We start from the raw sequence: 9,079 nt of genomic DNA on the forward strand, positions 1-9,079 counted from the left end.
CAGTAAGTACATCACTGAGGGAGCCAAGGCAGGAACCAGAATAGGAGCCCAGAGGCACAAGAAATTAAGCCAGGCTCACAGACAAGTGTGGCTCGCTTACTGGTTTGCTCAGCTACCTTCCTTATAGAGACCACGTGCTCAGGATGGCACCCCAGGCTCACTGTGGTTTGGGCCTTCCTACATCAGTTAGCAATGAGGAAAGTGCCTACCAAAATGCCCACAGTCCGATCTAATGGAGGCAAGTTCTCATTTGAGGGTCCTTCTTCCCAGGTGTGTCACGTGGACATCTGACACTAACCAAGACTTTGATTGAGACTTTCAGATGCCAGATTTCGTCCAGTGTCCCAGCTGTGGGGAGGGAGACTGACAATAGGTAAAACAGGGAAGTCCAGGTCACCATGTAGCATCCGGAAGACAACAAAGGGGCTAGAGATGTGGCTCAGTGGTAGAGCACTTGCCACTGTGAACAGGTCCTGAGGTCTTAGCTAGCGTGGTGGTATACACCTGTAATCAATCCCAGCCCTCGGCAAACCGAGGCAAGAGGATTCTAAGTTCAAAGTTAGCCTGGGCTTTTTACTGTGATCCTGTCTCAAAATCAGCAGCAGCAGCATTATGATGTGGGTCTCCTTGGGGAAGAGTCATTGTCTCTGGAGTGTCAGAGAAGGCCTACGAGCACAAAGGATCTTTCAGCCAAGTCTCAAAACAGAAGCAGAATGGAAGGAAGGCTCTAGAGGAAGAGTGAGTGGAAAGAGCCTCAAGAAGAGGGTTTGGGAGACACTGGGAGAGAGAGAGGGTGGAGAGAGATAAGAGAGTGACAAGATCATGGAGCAGATGGGCAGAGCCTAGGTGCCAAATTCAGTGCTCAGAGCAATGGACACTTCTTACAGAGTTTCATTCATTTGCCCCACATACTTTTACAGTCTTACTATGTAGGCAAGGTTGGCCTGGAACTCACTGAGTAGCCCAGGCTGGCTTTAAACACACTCACATGCTCCCTTTTTAAAATAAAATGTCCATCAAAGGCTGAGCACTGGTGACATACACCTTTAATTCCAGTACTTGGTAGGCAGAGGCAGATGAATCTCTGTGAGTTCAAGTCCAGCCTGTTTTATATAGTGAGTTCCAGATCAGTCAGGGCTATATAGAAAGACCCTGTCTCATACACACACACACACACACACACACACTCACATCCATCTGTCCACTGTGGGGAGGCAAGAAAGAATAGGGATATCCCTGCACAGGAGGTACTACTATATATGACCCTCCAGCCATGACATGGGATATGGCTTGGGGAAGCCAAGGGACTCTTACCAGTGTGTAAGCAGGAATGTGGACTCTGAGAGGCCTGAAGGGGGTGGGAGCAGATGGAGAGGTTCTGTACACCCAATATTGAAAATTGGTTCTGGGGCTGGAGAGATGGCTCAGCAGGTAAGAGCACCGACTGCTCTTCTGAAGGTCCTGAGTTCAAATCCCACAACCACACAGAGGCTCACAACCATCTGTAATGAGATCTGATGTCCTCTTCTGGGATGTCTGAAGACAGCTACAGTGTACTTACATATAATAATAAATAAATCTTTTTTTAAAAAAGAGAGAGAGAGAGAAAGAAGAAGAGAAGAAAAAAAAGAGAAAGGAAAAGAAAAAAAAAAAAGCTGGGCAGTGGTGGCGCACCTTTAATTCCAGCACTTGGGAGGCAGAGGCAGGCGAATTTCTGAGTTCGAGGCCAGCCTGGTCTACAGAGTGAGTTCCAGGACAGCCAGGGCTACCCAGAGAAACCCTGTCTCGAAAAACCAAAAACAAGAAAAAAGAAAGAAAGAAAATTGGTTCTGCAAGAAAGAACATCTTGTGATTGATCACACAGTAGGTAGGATCAGGCACACACAGTAGGTAGGATCAGGCACACACAGTAGGTAGTAGGATCAGGCGCACACAGTAGGTAGGATCAGGTGCTTCTCCTAAGCCACATCTCCAGTCATCTTTCAAAGGAGACAAAGAGATCCTTTAAATTAACAGCCGGTGCTCCCCGCCTTTGTTGGCTCGTCATGGGGCAGTGTGCTCATACCCTACAAGGATTGCCTCATGTGCCACTGGCTGCACACACAGCGAGTATTGTCCCCATTTTATAGGTTCCGAAACTGAGTCTAGAGATCTTCCCCAGGGAAGGACTCGGGATTTGGATGGGGGAATACGAAAGAGGTCAGCCCACTCACTTGTACCGTTCTGCCTTCTGCCTCTCTGAGGGCTGAGCTGTGGCTGAATCAGACCTGGTACACTCGGGGAAGCTCTGTGGGTGGCATAGCTGTGGTTCACACTTGACTTTCTTGGAGCGGTCTTGCTCACCTGTGTTGTCTCGCTTAGGTACATGCTGACTTTTCCGTAGTGCTCACAAATGAGTCACCAAGTGGCCTTTCCCCTGAACTTGGCAGAGGATGGTATAGTGTGCCTGGTAGTCCTCTCAGGGGCTCAGCTTCCTCGTTTTCCCTACGCAGTATTCACATAGTACCAGCCTGTGTCATGTTAACGAAGTCCTCAGGAGGCACGGGTCCTGAGGTCACCAAGGCTGCTGGGACTGCTGTGTTCTCCTGCTAGCTTGCTCGGAAGGCACTCTCACTGTGGACCCATCCACCTTGGTTGGCACCCAGGCCTTCCTTATTGTGCTGGGAGCCCATGGTCTTCTCATGGAGGGGAGTGGCCAGTCTCCTGGTGCGGCCGTGTTTGGTGGCACTGTCTTTGGTGGCCCTGGCTCCTAGATCTTTACCGTTTGGCAAGCCACTTCCTCCCTCCACTCCTTCCCGCAGAGGCCAGAGATCAATAGTTGTGTGAGACAGTGCCTCTCAGCTTGACCAATGTGGAACTTGTAGACAAGGTTGCTGGGACACGTGGACCACGCTGATTCACACCAGTGGGGCCTTCCTGGCAGCTGTCACCCCAAGCTATGTCACCTGCTTTGGGGACAGGCAGGATCTAGAATTCATTAAGGGTACACCACTGGACAGGAGTCTCTGAGATGTCCCTGGTGGCCTTACTTCATAAGGACAGTGGCTCTGCCACTTCTTGCATTGTGTTGCTCCATATTCCCCTCACACGGTCGGAGCAGGCCCCACCTTCCTGACTCTCTCTTGCCAGTACAGACACGCTCTAACCTGAACTCTGCACATGGCCTTAACAGCATGGCTCTCAGTCTTCCTAAAGCTGCGACCCTTTAATACAGTCCCTCATGTTGCGGTGACCCCAACCCCCATAAAATTACTTTCATCGCTACTTCATAACTGTAAATTTTCTACTGTTAATGATTCATAATGTAAATATCTGATATGCAGGATATCTGATATATGATCCCTGTGAAAGGTTGATTGACGCTCTAGGGGTCTTGACCCACAGGTTCAAAACCACCACCGTCACAGACCCTCCTAGATCATGGTTATCTTCCCCGTGCTAACATACACAAGGTTCTATTTTTGTTTTAGGTAGCCCAGGCTACATAACTACGCCTCAAATTTCATGTGACCTTGAGCTCTGACCTTCTTGCTTAACCTCCTGAATGCTAGGGTTACAGGCCATGGTCAGATTAACACTGGTCCTTTTGATGCTGTGTACCTGGCTTCCTGTGCCTGGGTGACTGTCAGTACACTATGAGTAGTTGAGAAAATGACAGGCAGGTCAGAACACAGGGACAGAGACACAGACCACCTGGGTGCCCTCTGGGCAGTCCCTCTGCACATCTGGGCAACAGCTTTCTTTGCGTATTATTTACCCCTGCAATTTCTCTTTTTGTTTGCTTCTTTCTTTTCTAAGTCAGGTTCATTCTTTTGCCCAAGCTGGCTGGGAGCTCACTATGTAGCTGGAGTTAGCTTTGAACTCTTGACCCTCCTGCCTCAGCCTCCCTAGTGCTGGGATTATAAACGTGCATCACCATGCTTGGTTCTCCATTGTTTCAATTTGAACACACACACACACACATCTATTTTTATACTTACCTTGTTATGTTTCCTTATGTAGCAATCTGTCTGCATGGGAAAGATGTACACACACAGACACAAAGTTGAGGCATTGCTCAGTGGTAGAGCCCTTTTGCTGATGCTGTGTGCGGCCCTAGGTTTGAGGTCCTGTATCACAGGAGTGAGTGAGTGAGTGAATGAATGAATGAATGACTGGAAACTGCAAGCCCAGCAAAATGCTAAGTGACTATGAGTTGAATGGAGCCAGATGATGTTCTCAGGCTGACACCAAACTGCTACTAGTGGAAAGATGACCAATTAGAGCCGAGCCTGCCTGAGTGTGAGTGCCTCGGGATGCTGCCACGTGCTGCACATGACTCAGTGCGCCCCCACATTTCCCTGTGAATTACTGTGTGGCTCTTCCATTGGCACAGTGGGCTGTCACATCGTTTGGGCCTCACTCTGCTTCAACGCATCATTTACACGTTAAGTCCGCCTCTGCTCTCTCCTCCTTCGCCGGCAGCAATTAAAAAGGACTACTGCACGCCAGCACCATAATAGACACGAATCCAAACTTGGGCAGGGAGATCCCGTGACAACAGTAAATCCTAAGGTGGTCACACTGACAGGACTGATAATGAACATAATTACTGTGGTGCACTTATCACTCAAGGTACCAAGCCTAGTGCCTCACACACAGGGCCTTTTTACTTTATTTTGTTTTATTTTAATGACAAGGTCTTATATATCCTAGGCCTGCCTTGAACTTTCTCTGCGAATGGGCATGATCTTGAGCTTTTGATCCTCCTGCCTCCACCCCCTAAGCACTAGGATTACAAATGTCCATTGCCTTGCCTGGCTTAAGTGACACTGGGGATCAAACATAGGACTTCATGCATGCTAGGCAAACGCTCTGCCAACTGAGGTCGGTCCTTGGCCCACATACAGGGTCTTATTTATTCCTCCCAAAAGCCCAGCAAAATAAACACAACCAACTTTACAGCCCAGTCTTGAACTGGGCCTGCTGTCTAAAATCTCAGCTACTTGGGAAGGGTAGGGGAAAGCCTATTGAGACTTTATCTCCAAGAGAAAGTGGGCTACAGCACACTGTAGCTGAGCATGGACACAGCTCTGGGTCCAATCTCTGGAGCCACCAAGAAACCACGTTTCTCCTGGCAACGAAAAGGCAAAAACCCCTGCTTAGTCTTGGGGGCACTGAATAACTTGCTCAAAGTCACCTGTTCAGGAAATGTCACAGTTTGACTCTGGGGACCACTAGGGCTGGTAGGTGGGAGAGCCAGAGACCCAACGATGGCTATTGCCATCAGCTCCTGGCTATAGGAGCTTACTCTAGCCAGACCTGGAATGTGTGGGACCTGAGGCATAGGGTGGAAGGAAAGCAAGGTGGTCACGTCCCTGTACATCTCCCCGCCCCCGCCCCGCCCCCTTCCTCCCCCCCAGTTCTGGATGAAAGTACTTCACCTGGACTCCTCTCATCCAAATGAAAGTTAGCAAACATGCACACCACAGATGCCATTTAGAAGCTAATGGCCTATGTCCACCACTGTAACAATGGCTCTGTGTCAGGTGCTGGCAGAGGACTAAGGGTTCTGTATAATCTTGCAGAGTCCTTGGCAGCCCAGGCAGGACTTAGAATTGGCAGTGCTGAAGATGGGAGTCTGGGGGCTGGGTGAACGTAGCTTAGTGACAGAGTGACATTGCCTAGCCCTTGGCACCCCACCATGTGCACACATATGCACCCACCACATGCATACACACACATACATACCACATGCACATACACAAACACTTCTGAACACATGCACACACACACCCTACCACATGCACACACACAGACCCCACCACATGCACACACACACAGAAACACACACTCATGGCCATTGTTCCCTGGCAGTAGCCACCCTCTCCCCTCCTGCCTCACTTCCTCCCCCACCTCCTGTTCATTGCCCTTTGCCTATTTCCTGGGCCTGTTTGCACCTGAAGCTAGAACTGCATGTCCAGAGGAAACACAGGGCAGCCAAGTAGCCTGGAGTTGGGGCCTCCAGCCAAACTTAGATCCCAAGCCACAGCCAGATCTGAGCTTCGCAGGAATTCTTCATGACAAGGCGATCCCCTGATTCCAGGCCCAAGGTGGATGGCCTGGTGGTAGTTTACTCTAAGAGCTGACTGCCACTTTTCTGATCAACAGCCTAGGGTGGGTAGTTGTCACCCAACACATCGGGCTGAGTCCTAGCTCCTTGCACTACCTCTCTGGGCAAGACCAGAGAAAAGGACCACACAGCTCCAGGGGACATCCGAGTGAGGTAGTGTCACCTTCCCCGGCTCAGGTCCAGGTCTGAGGATGCCAGCCCACTTCCCCTGTCCGACAAGGCCAGGCAGCACCTTTGGCTCCAGCCTGGGCCCTACATAGCAGTCTGTCTTTGCTCTTCCTAGACCTGTACACTTGGCTGTAGGTGCTAGGCTCCCCGTAGCTCAAGAACATGCTGAACACTAGTGAAACTCAGGGGACGGTCCCACTTTGCAGATCCTAGAACAGTCATTACACTTGCTGTGAACAGATGTGTGGGGGGCGAGGGGTTCCTGTTCTTTCATCTGGATCTGGTCTCCACTAGAATGTAAACTTTAAACATTTACTTTCTTACATTACAACAAAACTCGAGTCTCTCGTAAAGACACCACTGTCCTGGCTCCTGTACCCGCCTTACCCTGTCCACACCGCTCACACGGCAACGAATCCCTGCTAATTCTCTGTCTGACCATCTTCCCACCACAGGGCCTTTGCACCGGCCCTACCTTTGCCGGTATGAAAGAGAGAGACCCAGTAGTAGTTTACTATAGGTGCTGGCTGCCACTTTCCTGAGCAACAGCCCAAGGTGGCTCCCTGTTTCTGGGGACATTCAAGTGGAAGCCAAGTGGCTTTTAGACAAGGGGTTCTGGAAAGGCGTGTCAGATGGAGGTAGGGATAGGAACATTAAATTTCCCTGCTTGGGAAACTTCTGGACGTTTGCAGAATGCTTCCCGCTACTTCCCCAAGTTACTCTCCTTCACAACCAGGTAGCCACCCCCCTCCTATCTTTTGGAGGTTTTCTTGTCTGTCACCATTTTTAAGAATTGTATGCTAAAAAGCAAACACAGCACCAGGTCCCCTTTCTTCTTCATTTTCCATAGCATCTCTCGCCACAGGACATCCTGTGCCCACTGTTTGCTTATAGCCTTTCTCCCCACACTAGGATATCGGCTCTAGGCAGGCAGAGGGTTCTCTGCTTTTTCCACTGCTGTATCTCCAGGGACCAGGAACGTGCCAGTCACCTAGTGGATGATGCGCTGATATTTGCTGAATAAATTTCACAGCAAAAAACCACACAAAAACAAAACAAAACAAAACAACAACAACAACAAAATATATATAGAAACACAAATAGCAAATGCCTGGAAGGTAGCATGGTGGCACATGCTATAATCCCAGCACTCAGGAGGGAGAGGCAGGAAGATCAGGAGTTCAAGATCACCCTAGGCTACATAGGAAGTTCGAGGCTAAGCTAGCCTATGAGAATTTCTCAAAATTACACAAGGCAAAGGAAGGCTCTGGTGTCTGCCTTCCTTTCCACCACCATGTGGGAAGCAGAGGCAAGCAGAACTCTGGGTTAGAGGCTAGTCTAGTCTACATAAGGAGCTCCAGGACAGCCAGGGGAGCCTAGTGGCTTTCACAGGAGGATTGCAGAAAGACATGTCTGATAGAGGTAGGATTAGGGACTAAATTTCCCTGCTCAGGAAACTTCTAGAAGTGTGTGCAGAGCATCTCCCCCATCCTTTCCTGAGTTACGCTCTGGAACTTTGAGACCATGGCTCTCTGCCCTGGGTGGGGAGCCCTATGTCCCAGAAGGCTTGGGGAACAGGGTGGAGTAGAACCACCTATCAGAGCCAAACAAGACTGTCTCCCAAGGGAACAGCAGAGGCCTGCTCAGCCTTAGCAAACAGAGACACGGGTGGGGTGCAGTCAGCCTTCACATGCACCAACCCAGGGGTATTTGAAGAATGGCCAGAAGTCCCCATGGACACAGGGGACCTCAAATGGGTCCCCCTTCTCCTGCTACACATCCTAAAATCCCTCCATTCCAGCCATTTAGGTTTCTGAAATTTTGTTTGAGACAGGGTTTTGTGTGTAACCTTTATACTCTCTGCATGGTCCTAGCTGGTCTCAAACTCAAGGTAGTTTAGGATTACAGGGGAGCTACCACACCTAGCTAGTGTTCTGCTTTTAGTGTGTGTGTGTGTGTGTGTGTGTGTGTGTGTGTGTGATGTGTGTGAATACACACCAGGTGTGGGTAGAAGGTTAACCTGACCTACTATCATTGCTTGTTTTATGAAGACAAGCTCTCTTGATAGAACCTAAGGCTCCTGCTTAAAGCCCCAGGGATATGTCTGTTTCTGGCTCCAGAGTTCTGGGATTACAGGCATGCTACACCACCTTTATTTCCTGGTGCTGAATTTTGAACTCAAACTTTGCAAGCACTTTAAGGACTGAGCCATCGCCCAGTCCCTGGCTTTCTGCCTTTAAAATGTACTCATGATGCAGAAGGGTGGTGGTGGCGCACGCCTTTAATCCCAGCACTCAGAAGGCAGAGGCAGGCTGATCTCTGTGAGTTTGAGACCAGCCTGGTCTACAGAGTTAGTTCCAGGACATCCAGGGCCATGTAGAGAAACCCTGTCTTGGGGTGGGGGTTGGTACTCATGGGTCTGATGAGGGCTTAGGGGTGGAGGGCATGTCTAGTGGAGGAAAGACTTCAGGTCCCGTCCTCAGAACCTCCAAACAAACAAGAAAACCCAAACTGGCATATGCTCCAGGGAGGGCTGTGTGTTCCACAATGGCAGCCACATAACCAGGTCTGAATTTGCATACTGTCTCTGTCAGTGGGTGTAGGTTGATGTAATGAGGAAACCGGACACTGCTAGGAAGAGAGGTGACCTCAGACTGCTGTTCTCCACATAAGTCCTCAAAATGGAGGCCTCAAGATAATGATTGTGACTTCACGGATAACCGGAGGTGTGGGTCCTAGCCCTTATCTGGGGCAGGAAGTGACTATGGGAAACCTAAACCAACATGAAATCCCCACAGC

Source organism: Mus caroli, chromosome 7, assembly GCF_900094665.2.
Source record: "Mus caroli chromosome 7, CAROLI_EIJ_v1.1, whole genome shotgun sequence".
Classification (NCBI taxonomy): Eukaryota; Metazoa; Chordata; class Mammalia; order Rodentia; family Muridae; genus Mus; species Mus caroli.